This window comes from Ceratotherium simum, chromosome 23, assembly GCF_057802395.1.
Source record: "Ceratotherium simum simum isolate JZ-2026a chromosome 23, ASM5780239v1, whole genome shotgun sequence".
In the NCBI taxonomy this organism is placed as follows: domain Eukaryota; kingdom Metazoa; phylum Chordata; class Mammalia; order Perissodactyla; family Rhinocerotidae; genus Ceratotherium; species Ceratotherium simum.
The window spans coordinates 8,460,449-8,473,990 of NC_141922.1; positions in this window are offsets into that span (position 1 = coordinate 8,460,449).

Genomic DNA, 13,542 nt, shown 5'->3' on the forward strand with positions numbered 1-13,542 from the left:
TTTCAGAGACTAGAAGAAGTACGGCAGGTTCAGGGAACTTCAAGGTGTGAAATGCAAAAGTGCCATGAGTTGAGCTGGAGGAGTTTGTCAAAGGCCAGGGTGTGATGAGCGTTGGTTGCCATACTGAGATATTTGGACTTTATTCTGAAGATAATCAAGATCTATTAAAGCATTTCCAAGGAGAATTGGGTAAGTTTCTAAGGTCAGTGTTGTTAAAAGAAGCTTCATTGGCAGTTTGTTGTCCCAGATAGTGAGACTATAATAGCACACACAAATTTTTCTCAGTGTGAGAAAACCCTAGAGAGTTCCAGGTTGGCTAAGTGGGAACATCAGACCAAAAAAGTTACAAAGGAGGGTTCTGCAGAGCTGAGTCTTCCATAGGCACATTAAGCACCACTATTCCAACATGGAATTCCTTCCACAAACATAGTCCTCCCTCCTTTGTGCCTGGCATCATGAGATCTGCTGTTAGGGACAAAAAGGAAGCACATATGATATAGTCCCTTAGGGACCAAACAAATGGAAAGCTTCATCAGAGCGTCAGCATTTCTCCAGGTTACCTGGTTTGTGCATCTTCTCCATTTTGTCAATTCTCCACTGTTCAATTAATTTTGTGTCTGATTCCAGGCATCTCAGCACTTGCTGATCGCAGCCAGAACCACTTAAGCACTTGAGCTGCCTCAGATCTTCAGGCTGCTCAGAGCTCTCTGTTTTTAATGATCTTTCAGCTGAAAAGACGTCTCAAAGCACATTCACACGAACAAAGGTACTAATGGGGTAATGGTTGGGGATGTTTGGAGGATTTAAAACACACTCTCTGAAGGCCTGGAGCTTCATAACTTGGAAGAATGGATTGCAACAGTCCATTTGTCAAGTGTCTCCATCTGGGAACATTATAATCTCCATTTGAGCATCTTGATCATTTTCTCAGCTGAGTTCACCTTTTCTTACACTTTTTTTCTCTTTTCTTTTTTCTCTTTCCCTGAAATGTGTTCACTTTATTTGAGTCTAGAGGTCTGAACATCTGTTCATCTGTCAGTTCTACTTTTGTGGTCTTTATTATGTCCAAGGATACAGCAACCTTTTTTGTGGACCTTCACATGATTTTTCATCCCTAGTTCTGATATTTCTCAGCATTTTCTGGCCTCTTGTGGGTGGTATTAAAGTTGAAGTTTCCAACTTTGCCATTGCCATTGCCAGTGGGACTAGGTAGATTGGGATTAGAGAATGGAGTTGAAGGCAGCTTACCCAGTGGGAGAGCAGGTTCACCTGGGTGGTTAGCAGGTTACAAGACATGAAATGACAGAGTTGGAAGGAAATAATTGAATCCAGTGCCTTCATTTCTCAGCTAGGGAAAATAAAGTTAAATTCTTGTCCAACATCACACTGCTGGTTACCAAAAGCTACCTGAATCTGGACCCTTATCCCATGACCTCTTCCACTGAGCATTTGGACTCATCAGCTCTTACCTGGACCCGAGGCTCCACTGCCTCCTTGTATCAGAAATCACTGGAGTCTGTCTAGATCATGAAAATTCCTCTTCTCTAGCACATTCCCTAGGCTGTCCCTCACTGGCAGCCAAGTTTTATCACATGGCCTCACTCTCCTGACGATAGCTGATTGGACCCGTAAGGGACACTTGGCTCAAAGTGAAATAATCACATTCCTTGTATTGAAATTTGGGATCTGGCTCAAGAGAGATTTGAGTGTTTCCCTTCTTGTGGCTGGATCTGGAAATGTGGAAGCAGCCATCATCCTCTGACAAATGGACTACAAAGCTGAGAAGCTCATCTGCAGACAACAAAAGTAACTAGACAAATGAGGAACCCAGGAGACAAAGAGAAGAGAGAGCGAGTTTATCACTGGTCTCCTGTAACTTTTCATTTCCTAGCTGTTGTCCTTTCTGATGCCTATTTACCTTGTGGCCCTTGGAGTTCACACATATTTATTGAGCAGTTGTGATGTCCCAGGCCTTCTTCCAGGCACCAGGGTTGCAGTGCAGACCAGCAAGTCACAGCCCATGCTCTTGGGGAGCTTACATTGTAGTGTGAGCAGGTGGACAATGAACAAATAAATAAGTTAATTAAATGAAATTATTTTGGATAGTGGTAAGTACAGTACAAAAAATGTTTAAAAGGGTGAAAAATACAAAATGACTGGGATTGAGTTGAGGGGTTATTAGATTACACGTCAGAGAAGAGAAGGGCCACCTAGGATGGCTGTGCTGATCATGCCTGTATAATTCGTGCAGACAGCATTAGCATGAACTATGATGGGAACAGTGCCCTCTGAAGTTGTGCAGTGTACAACGTAGACAACAATAGGCAAAAGTCCCTGGCAAGGGCTCTCTGAGAAAGAAACATTCATGTTAAAATCTGTATGACAGGAAGGAGTCAGCCAGGTGAAAATATGGGAGAAGAGCAATCCTAGCCATGGGAACAGCTAGTTCAATGGCCCAAAGTTGAAAATGAGTTTGGCTTTTTCAAAGAACCAAAAGAAAGGCAAATGTCTTTGCTGAATCTGGAACAGTGAGATGAAGTTAGCCAGAAGCCAAAGAATCTGGCAGTGGGTCAGCTTGGGTATCGTAGACAGTATTTCTGTAGGGTTAGAATATCTATAACTGTGGGGAGTGGGGAGACAGAACTCCAGAGGGAAAAGCAGGGTCAGATCCTGATGGCCCATTAATGCGATACTACAGTATGGATTTTGTTCTCGGAAGCAGTAGGCACAAGAGGACTCACAGGGTGGACTCAGGGACTTTTCCATGCAAATAATAAATCTAGCTGGAAATTTGAGGCTTATAACCTGGTGGCGGCCTCTGTGCCCTTGAGTTTCCTGAGAGCTGCAATGATCTGTGGAAACGGGGGAGACACCGTGAAATCCATAAGTTGCATTTTATTCCAAGACGGGAAAGACAAGAAGATGTCTCCTGTGAGAGGAGGAAAAGTCTGTGGCGCACCTTGGTTGAGGCGTTGATGGTATTTCTAAGCCAGTTGAGTCTTTACACTTCCAAATCATTGGGTGTATTTCAAAATATTGTTTTGCAAGAGCAAAAGGTCCAGAAATTCTAATAATAAGAGTGAATTCCCCCACTCACTATATTGCCATTTGCCAACTATGAGAAGAACTAGAAATGGAAAAGGTTTCAGCTGAGTTGAAACTTGAAGTTTCTGAGTGGGCTGCTGTTTTGGCAAAAGATATTTTTCTGTCCGAAGGGTTTTACTATGTCTGATTTTTCTGACTGTTGCCAAGATGGGATGAACTTGTTTTGTTCGCTCCTCAGTGAGAACTTAAATTTCCTTAGGAGATTTGGTTGCAGGGCACTGCTGAGCCATTAATGACATAAACGGTGGGAAAATAATAATAGTTTATGGGTCCACAGTGCCACACAATTCACAAAGCATTGTCACGCACTTTATCTCACTGGGGCTTGGCAGCCACTCTGTGAGGGAAGCAGGATTGGCAAGGTTACCCTTACTTTATGGATGACGAAAGCTTTTCCAGGACCCCCTGCTCAGAGAATGACCCCCCTGCTGTCTGGTTGGACAAGCCAAAATCTACAAGTCCTCCTTGATACCTCTCTCCCCTTCACCAACCCATATCCAAGCCCTGACAATTTTATCTTTGAAATATTTCTCACATTCGTCCATTTCACTCTGCTTCTTCAGCCACCCTCTTAGTTCAAACTATGATCATCTCTCATCTGAACAATGCAATGCTCCTTTCACCTGACTTCCAGTTTGGCCCCCTCCTGCCTGTTCTCACAAAGCAGCCAGAGTGATCATTTCTGTTCCTAGTAAGCACCAGGCTCCCTTCAGCCACAGCACCTGTGCACATGCTGGTCTCTCTGCTTGGAGATTCTTTCCTGCCATCCTCACCTAGTCAATTCCTCCCTATCCTGCATGTCTCAGCTCAATTGTCACTTCCTCATGGAAGCCTTCCCAGATAGCTCTGATTAGGTCAAAGCTCCCCATTATACACTCTCAGAGAACAATCACCTTCCAACCCAATTGCGTATTACAGTTGCAAGCATTCATTTCATTGTGGTAATCGTACGATGATTATCTACCTTCCTCACTAGACTGCAAGTTCTATGTGGGCAGCTTCAAAGTGCCCTATAAACTGCCTAGAACACAGAAGGTTTTCAATAAATACTTGATAAATGAATAGATAGATTGAGAGATGAATGAATGAATGAATAAATGATGAATCTGAAGTTCACAGAAATTTATTACTCAAGGTCGCTCACTCAGAACATTTTTCAGAAGCCTCTCCCCTCCTTGTATCAGTTTTTTCTTGCCATGTTCCCAGTGTCCCCAGCAGCTGTGGATCTTGCTCTGGAGAATTTTCCCCAGCCTCATTGATATAGATCCCGTCAAATTCAGACTTGCCCGTTTCATCACAATTCAAAACAGAGCCATATCTGCTCTTCTTAAATATTGTTTATATTTAACTGAAGGCACCAGGGCCTTAACACCAAAGATAGACGCAAATCAGGGAAGTTTAGATCCATTTCCTAATTCTGCTCGTCCCTCTCTGCCTGCTAGATTTCCATGTATCCTGCAAAACTGAGCTCAAATGTCACCTCCAGGTAGATTCTTCCTGCTCTTATCACATGGAACCAATCACCCTCTTCTCAGGACTAGCTTTGAACACTCTGCAGATTTCAATTGTGGTGCTTCCTATGCTGAGTAGATATGTAAAGGGAAAGCTCATTACTATTTTAATTTGCATTTATCTGATTAACTCAATCAACCCACCATATACGCATATACTCGCTGGCCTTTCAGGTCACTACTTTTTTGAATTACCTATTTATATTCCTTTCCCAGTATTCAGGGAAAAAGACTGATTTTTTTTGATGATTTTCAGAATTTAGATATTAAAAATAAAATTGTCAGTTATGTACTTTGAAAATATGTTCTCTCAATTTTTTACCAGTTTTTTTTTTTTTTTTTTTTTGACTTTGGCTATCGTTTCATTCATTGAACAGCAATCTTTTACTTGATTTGGTCAAATTCATTTATTTTTTCTTTCATAGTTCCTTTCAAGGACTCTTAAAGAAATCATTCTCCAACTCAAAATCTTGAAGATGATGTCCCACATTTTTCTAACATATTTATGGTTCTGCCTGTCATGTTTAGGTTTTATGAAAACAAAAGTTTTCTGTATGGTGTGAGATAGGGATCTAATTTCATTTTATAATATATAATGAGCCAATTTTCCCATGATCTTTTATTAAATAATTCGTTCTTTTAATATAGATTTGATTCCACCTTTATCATATGTGGGATGCTTTAAACAGTAATGATTTTCTCATCACTCACTGGAAGTGGGTGGCTGGAGGCTGAAAGAACTTTTCCAGCTGCATCTTTTTAGATGTCTCAGCAGCAGGAAACACAGCTGTGTATTCCCCTTTCCATTAGAGTTTGTGGCACCTCATTCTCCTGGTTTCCTTCTACATCACTGGCCGCTTCTCCTCAGTCCTGTTTCCTGGTTTCCTCTTCTCTTCCCAACCACTAAATGGTAGGATGCCCTGGGGCTCAATCTTTGGTCAATTTTCTTCCTTACCGACACTCTCTTCCTGAGTGATCTCAATGATTCCTATGACTTTAAATGCAATCTATACACAGATGGCTTTTCAAACTTGTGTCTCTAGAAAGAATTTCTTCATGGAACTCTAGACTCGTAGAGCCATTATCTACTTCACATCTCTACGTAGATGTCTAATATTCATCTCACACCTACCTGAACCAAACAATTCTGTTCCTTCCTGATCCCCAAAGCTGCTTCTATGCTAGTCTTCCCCATCTCAGTAAGCATCACAGCCCTCCTACTATGTGCTCAGTCCAAATTCTAGAGATGATCATGGATTTGTCCTTTTTCTTCACCTCCCATATCCAACTTATTGGAAGGTTCCTTTAACCTCCCTTCTAAACACCTCCCTATCCATACACTTTTGTTCATTTTCACTAAGACATCTCTCGTCTAATTCACCAGCACCTCTCAGCTGGGCTATGGAAGGGATCTTATAAATGGTCTCCTTGCTTCTACTCTTATCTCCTTGTACTCAATTCTGGAAACAGCAGCCAAGCTGATCAACTGAAAATGAGATCATGTCCTTCCTCTGCTCAAAAATCTATGGTGACTTCTCACAAAGACTCCCTCTTTGACCAAATTTTAGTCAAGATCCTCTTAGCCCTCTTCTTGACCAGGCCTTGACTCTGGCCACTTGCCTTGCTTGGCCTCCTGAACCCAGTTGTAGCAAAGAATCATGCTAAGTCAGTTTAGTGAGAATCCCCCAACATTTGACATATAATCAAATTTCTTATCCCTCACCCTTGATATCTAAGTCCTTGACCTGCCTTTAGCAAGAATCCAGTTAAGACAGTTTAGCAAGAATCCCCTTACTCCTGATGTCTAATCAGGTTCTTTATAGTAGTTTTCCCTCCATTGACCTCTCCATTCTGTTCTTGGGTTAAATCCCTAGCAATCTCGACTGTGTTTGGAGTTGAGTTCACTTCTATACTGAAGTCTGTCTATTCTACTGCAGTAGCTCAAATAAAATCTATCTTGTCATTTTTAACAAGTGCTCAGTGCAAAATTTTTCTTTTACACTTCTTATTATGCTTAGAATAAAACCCAAGTTTATTAATCTGGGTATCATCTCCTCTTGCTCTTCCTCTCCCACTAGCTCCAAGCACACTGGCCTTCTTTTGGTTCCTTACACATGTCGGGTCCTTCTCACCTTGAGGTCTTTGTGCTGGCCCTTCTTACACATCACTTTCACCTGAACAACTCCCTCTTGATGTTTAGACTGAGGTCTAAACATCATGGCCCCAGAAAGATCCACTCTGATCCCTCCAATCTAAAGTAACCACTCCTGCTCACTCCATCACATCACTGTTTTAATTCTACGCATAAGAGGTTGGCAAACTTCAGCCCATAAGCCAAATCTTGCCCCCATCACTCTTTATAAATAAAGTTTCATTGTAAAATAGCCATACCTGTTCAGTCTTTGGCTGCTTTTGTGCTGCAACTGTGAGATGAGTAGTTGCAAGAGAGACCAGATGCCCATAAAACCTAAAATATTTATCTGGCTCTTCACAGAAGTTTTCCAGCTCCTGGTCTACACTGTCCACATCACTAGCTGATTTTTTTCTTTTTTAGCTACTTTTTGGTCTCTCTTCACTAGAAATTGAGCTCCACAACAACAGAGACTTTGTCTGTCTTGTTTATTGCTCTGCCTCCATTTTTAGAAAGTGCCTGGCACACTGTAGTTGCCCCCAAAATGTTTGTACCATGAAAAAGATATAGGATTTGGAGTAAAACCCTGGCTAGATTTTTGGCTCTGCTTCTTCCTCCTGTGTGCCTATAGTAGATTTCACTGTTCATCACGATTCTTTGTCCCTCCTTGGTGCATGTCTCTTGTCATGTGACTTGGCAGTACCTTCCATTAAAGGGAATAGGATATATTTCCCCAATCCTTAACTTGGTTTAGCCAGATGACTTCTTTTGGCCAATAGAATGAGACATAAGTAACTATGTGCCAGGTCCAAGTCTGGGCTTTCATGTTTCTACCATCACCTTGAGAAGAGCACACCCAGGACAGCTCTTTGTCCCAGGAGGAGGACAGTCTTAAGGAGCAGAACCAAACCCAGTCTAAATCAGCTGATTCACAGCTAATGCATACATAGGTGAGCTAAATCAATGCTCCTTGCCGTACGCCACTGAGTTTTAGGGTGGATGCTATGCATTACAATTGTGGCAATTAGGTAAATACTGCAGTGAACTTGGACAATTTACATCTACCTCTCTAAGCAGCAGTTTTATCCTCTGCTAAATTGAGATTATCATAATTACTGTCCTAGACACTTCACAACAACAGGTGTAAAAGCTTCACAAATGATGACATGCTAGGCACATGTGAGCTCTTGCTTGTTATTAATTAGAGCAGAACACGAGTCTATCTGTTGTGAAAAGCTAAATCGAGCCTAATCAAGTGGTGGGCTGGGAGTGCTGGCAGTAAGTCAGTGGCTGGAGCTCTTCTGGGACAGCTAATGAGTTTGTGGCTTTGTCCTGAGCCACAGCCTGCCCTGGACCACTCATGCCAGAGAAGGTGGATGGGCTGTGTTTTCAGGAACCAGGCTTGGGTGATTCGCTCCCAAGGGAGGGGAATGGTGCCTTGGAGTGGGGTGGGAGGAGGACATGATAGGGAGCATCAGGGCTTTCCCAGAGCTCCTGCCTTGCCTGTCACATTCAGCACTTAACTAATTGGACTGAGAGGCAAACAAGAAAGGTTTCAGCGTTTGATAAATTAATCAGCGAGCGCTGCAGTAAATTGCCCACTCACATCATTAATTAGACATCCTGAAAAGGCAAGGAGAAAGCTTTTTAAAAGTGTTGATTCTGCAGCTTTTATATTTTTTATTTTTTTGTAATTGATGGGCCAAGCCTTTGATCTATGTCAGTAGGTGGAGAAGACATCTTCACTGTCGGATCCAGATCCCAGCTGTTGCCAGGCCCCAGAGAAATGGGCGAGGCACTCTGGGAAATTCCCAGAAGACCTGGTACTGAGCTCAAACATAATCAAAGGATCAAATTGACATCTGTACACACCGCAATCGCAGGGAAGTGACCAAGATAGCTTTTAATCCAAGAATGCCATGTAATAGGATAACTTCCAATTAGCCATCTTGACCAATCATCAAGATTTTGTCTCTGAAAAGGCAGCTGACAATAGGGTAATGAGGTCTGGGGGCCCCAAGCTCTCACTGTGACTTCAGGTTCCATTAGAGGTCATCCCTTCTTCCTGGTTTCTCATCAGTGCTGCATTTTGAACAGTTTCTGAAGCTTTTCGTAGCCTCCAAAGAACCTCAGAGACCCCACAAGAAGAAAAGCCAATTTCTTTAAAACTGAGCGTTAAAAGAAAAAAAGAAAGAAATCCACAGGCAGGTAAGTGGCTATCTGAGCATCTTTGCTGGTCCCCTGGCCCCTGTCCACAGCGAGGATGGAGCCACCACTTAGCAAGGCCCGGAGGCAGTGTTACAGGGCATGAGAGAGTCAGGAGGAAGTGCCGCTCCTATGCTTTCAACTACACTCCCAGGCCTGCCATTAAATATGGCAGGCTTAGCATTCCTCACTTCAAATGAGCCTGGAAGAGTCCCTGGAGCCTCCACCCACCCGCTTCTTCCCGCCTTCACTCATTGCCTTTAAACGGTGAACGAGACAAGGTCAGCAATTTCCAGCTTTTTGACAGCCCTATTTACCTTGCAGAAAATTACAGTGGTATTTGGGGAGGCCTTGAGGCAGCAATGTCATCCAGACCCACAGGCACGGAGCGGGCAGGCCCAGCCTTGGCTCCCACCTGCTTCCTTCATCATTCCATTAGGAGCCCAAAGAACCTGGCCAGCCTGGGTTGGGAGGCCTGAGTTTCACCAGCGAAAGGCTCTAATAAAATGGGCTGCTGTGATCAGGGCAGAATCTGTGGCACACAGGCCTAGTAACTGCTTGCTCATGCTTTAAGACTCAACCCAGGGTTTCCCCTTCCAGAAGCTTTCTCCACTGCCTTCTCTCCCAGCTGTGTCAGTCGCCCCATATCAGCATTCCCGGTGAGTCCCAGGTCCTTCTCTCACAGCGTGGACGTGCACCTCATTCTAGGGTCTGTGCACTTGTCTGCCTGCCCCCCGGATTCTGAGCTACTCAAGGACAAAGGCCGTGTCTTCTCAGCCCCACACATTGCCTAGTGCAGTGTCAGGCATGCAGGGGCGTTGGCTGGGCATTGCGGTGTGGGGGGATGCACACAGGCTTTGGAGTCTGACAGCCTGGGTTCATATTTTGGTTCCATTACTTCTTAGATATGTATCCTTGGATAAGTTACTTGAGCCCTCTGAGCTTCATTTTGGCTATCATTACAGTAAGGATAATACCTAACTTTGGGGGTGGCTATTATAAGGAGAAAAGGAGATTATGCATACAACATGCTCAGCAGAGAGCCTAGTTCATGGTGGACACCTAATAAATTCTTTCCACAGCATTTAACTTGGTGCTCATAGCAATAGTAACTCGCTTCTTGCCATCATATTTCATCATGTTATCTAGTAATTACGTATTTAATAACAAGGACTACTGACATAAACTGGTTTGAGAACAAACACAGATGACTCTTAATAAGCATAAAACACACCCGGTAATAAAATAATGCCTGTGTATACGCGAAAGTGGCCCACTTCCCCCGACTGTTCAGTGTGCGGTGGGATTCAAAAAGTAAGATTTATGTATGGGAGGTGTATTATAGTACCTAGAACAGAGCGCAGTGAGTACCTGGCTCGTAGGACTCACTAATTGGTAATTACCATTATTATCAATTACCTGTATTATTGTTATGGTTGTTATTTAATCAGCACTTTCTAGCTTTGTGACCAAGCCCTTTTTGACAGAGTTTCTGGTTCAAATGGGGTCTTTTGGCAGCCCTGGCCACTTCTCATTTAAGAATTTCTCATTATATGAAAAAGATAGAGAAATGCCAAAATAGGCTTACAAAAATTGTGGCCTGTTTTAAATGTTTACTTTTAATAAATTAACACTTTTAGCATGAGTAAATTATGTTACAAAGTAATATAACTATAATCTACACAGAATAATTATAATTTAAAATAGCAATTTGGAGAGCCCTCCAGGCCCCAATGAGTTTTAAAGTTTATTTGAGGAAATTGACTTCTGTCAATCCTGTCAAGATATCCCTGTGAACATTCATTAAGCACCATTTAGAGAAGAAGCTACATTTGAGGTCTTTCGTGAATATGATGCCTGAGCCAGATGGCCCCTCCTCCCCCCACCAGACCCTGGGTTTGGTCCTCCCTCCCTTTGTCTCTCTCTCTCTCTTCCTCCCTGTTCTCTCTGTCTCTCTGTCTCTCTGTCTTTCTCACACACGCACACCTCTATCTCTGGGATCTTGGTTTTACCGGCCCCATCCATCTTCCAGTAGCTCCTCCTTGCTTTAATATTAAAACACAGCAAGCCCGGATACAAGTCGTTCCCTTTTCACGAAATCAAATTAAACTTGCATGAAGGCTCATGAGTTCCTCTGTGCGGTTTTCCCTTCAGCTTCCCCACAGAAGCCAACATGGTCTCAATTGCATTAACCCTTTCCTCTCAGCTCCCAGAGCGCACACTCTTGGCAGCTCAGGGAGCTGCCCATTGTCTCTGGCTGCTCTGGCACTGAGCAAGCAACTAGCCGGCAGTGGTGTTTGCAAGGCTCATGTTTACTGGTTTCCACCTGAGGTTTCTTCCCTAACAATTTCACTGAGCTAAGAGCTCTAATCCCTTGCAATCGGCTTCCTCTGCTTAGACCGACTTTCCTTCTTGCAGAGCTGTCTTTAGGGAGCAAATTAGCTTGTTATCAATTCCAAACATCCGAACTAAAGTCTCCCCTCTGTTCCTAACGTGCTGTGTTTCCCCCTGTGAAATCTGAGGTGCTGGCACTGATATCTTTATCACTGGAAATGCCTCCCTCTTCTCACTGCTCCCCTCCCCCGCTCTGCTCCTGACTTTGCAGTCCAGGGCGCATGCACAGAGCACCAGTACTTGTAGTTGGTCAGAAGGTATCACGAAGAAATGCCGGAAAGTGAAAAAACACAACCATTTTTCAGTATCACAAAAACTACTCTGATACAATGTCACTGTGAAAATACAAAAGTCGTCTGTATGCCAAAGCTGGACAAATAATTAAAATTTAAAACTTGCTCATACACTAGCAAAAAGCCCTATGAGTGTGAGAAAAAACAACAAACTACTAGGTGACCAGATTAGAGGATGTATTTGGGAGGAGTGGAGACTCATGGGACATATGCACTTGGGACATAACTATGGACTATTTGGGTCAATGGAAAGTGTCACAGAACACTCACAGAGTCATGGGACCATTGTGAGATTGGGCTATGTCTTTCTGAATGAATCCTTTCATGCCATGCAGTTAGAAGAACCTTCCTAGTATTGTTAAAATATCTGCAAAGGGACCCACTTGAAAACACAACCAATAAGACAAAGATCAAATACTTCTCAAGAATCTTAAAATACTTTATAATCTTTGACTCAGAAAGCCCCTTTATAGGGATCCTACTTTGGGAAAGAATCTGAGATGTAGAGCCTAGATTTCTGCACAAAGACTCTCAATGTAGCTTTATAAATAAAAACTGGAAACATACTAATAGTCCAACAATAGAGAACTTTTTGCTGAATTTATATGATAGAAATCTTCAAAACTGATGTTTTCAAAGAAAACATGGAAAAATACTATATAAAGTTAAGTGGAAAAAAGCAATATTTAAAAATATACATAATCTCACCAAGTTAGCATGTATGAGATGTGTGAAAGCGCTGTGTAAATTGCAAAGCCTCCTGCACATGTCAAGAATAGTTCTGACTGTGATATGATGGTCAGAGGGCAGTTGGATGTCTAAGAAGAGTGGGTGGTCGTGCAAAGAAAGCCACAGAGTGTGGCAGGAGTCCTATGTGCCCATTTGTGCTCATGCATCCAGTTTCTTTTTGGAGTTGGCCCCATTCTCAAAGGATCCCCAGTAGAGAACAAATGCTAGAGACTGGCAACAAGGGACAGGTTACCTACATGGACCTGAGAGTAATTACCGAGGCTGTGAACATGAGGATAATGAGGAGATGAGCAGCCCACGAGGGCAGCAGACTGGGCAGTTCTGGAAAATTCGAGGGCATCCCAAGAGGAAAGAGAGCTTAGAGAGAGATAGGGAAAAATTTACGGGCCAAAGAGAGGCCAGAAAAGGAGGACCAAAATACTCCAAAGGCAAAATTACACTTCTTAGAATGAAATCATTGTTGTTATCATTTTTGTTAAATGCTGTGACCGCCCCCCCACACACACACGTTTGCATAACATCGTCCATGATGATGGAACATGCTCTAATTACCACTTTTGAAATAAGGATTGTTTGCAAATGGCATGAACACAGTAAACAGGGGTCACGGCTAGGTCAGTAACTCATAGCGTGAACCCAGGTTTAGCTTTCTTGCCAGAAGGATTTTCATGTGCCCTTGTATCAAACAGAGGGGAAGATTGAACTCACTGTGTTCTATGCACGTTTTTGCTTTGGCTACTAGGAAACACGGCTAAATTTAGAACTCGGTTGCAATCCCAAGCATTGGACTTTGCATATATTAAAATGGTAATCAGTGTTTTTTAATGACTTTCTGTCTTTCCTTAGACAATGGCTTCTTGGGAAGCAAAGACTGTCTGACTCTTCCATCCCCCTTGTTTTTTCTATATTGATAAAATGATCAATGAATGTTGAAAGTTTTGATGAGTGAATGAATCTCAACCTATGTTCTTAGTCTGGTTCTTTCTCATCTCTCAAAATATTTCTAGTTTTCTTTCTGTGTAAACCACGTCACCCCATGTTTGCTTTTATGATGCAAACTGCCTCAATTTTTTAAAAATAGGTCAGTATAAATTATAAATGAACAGAGCACAAAATGGAAGCATGAAAGGAAGGAAAGAAGAAAGGAAGGAAA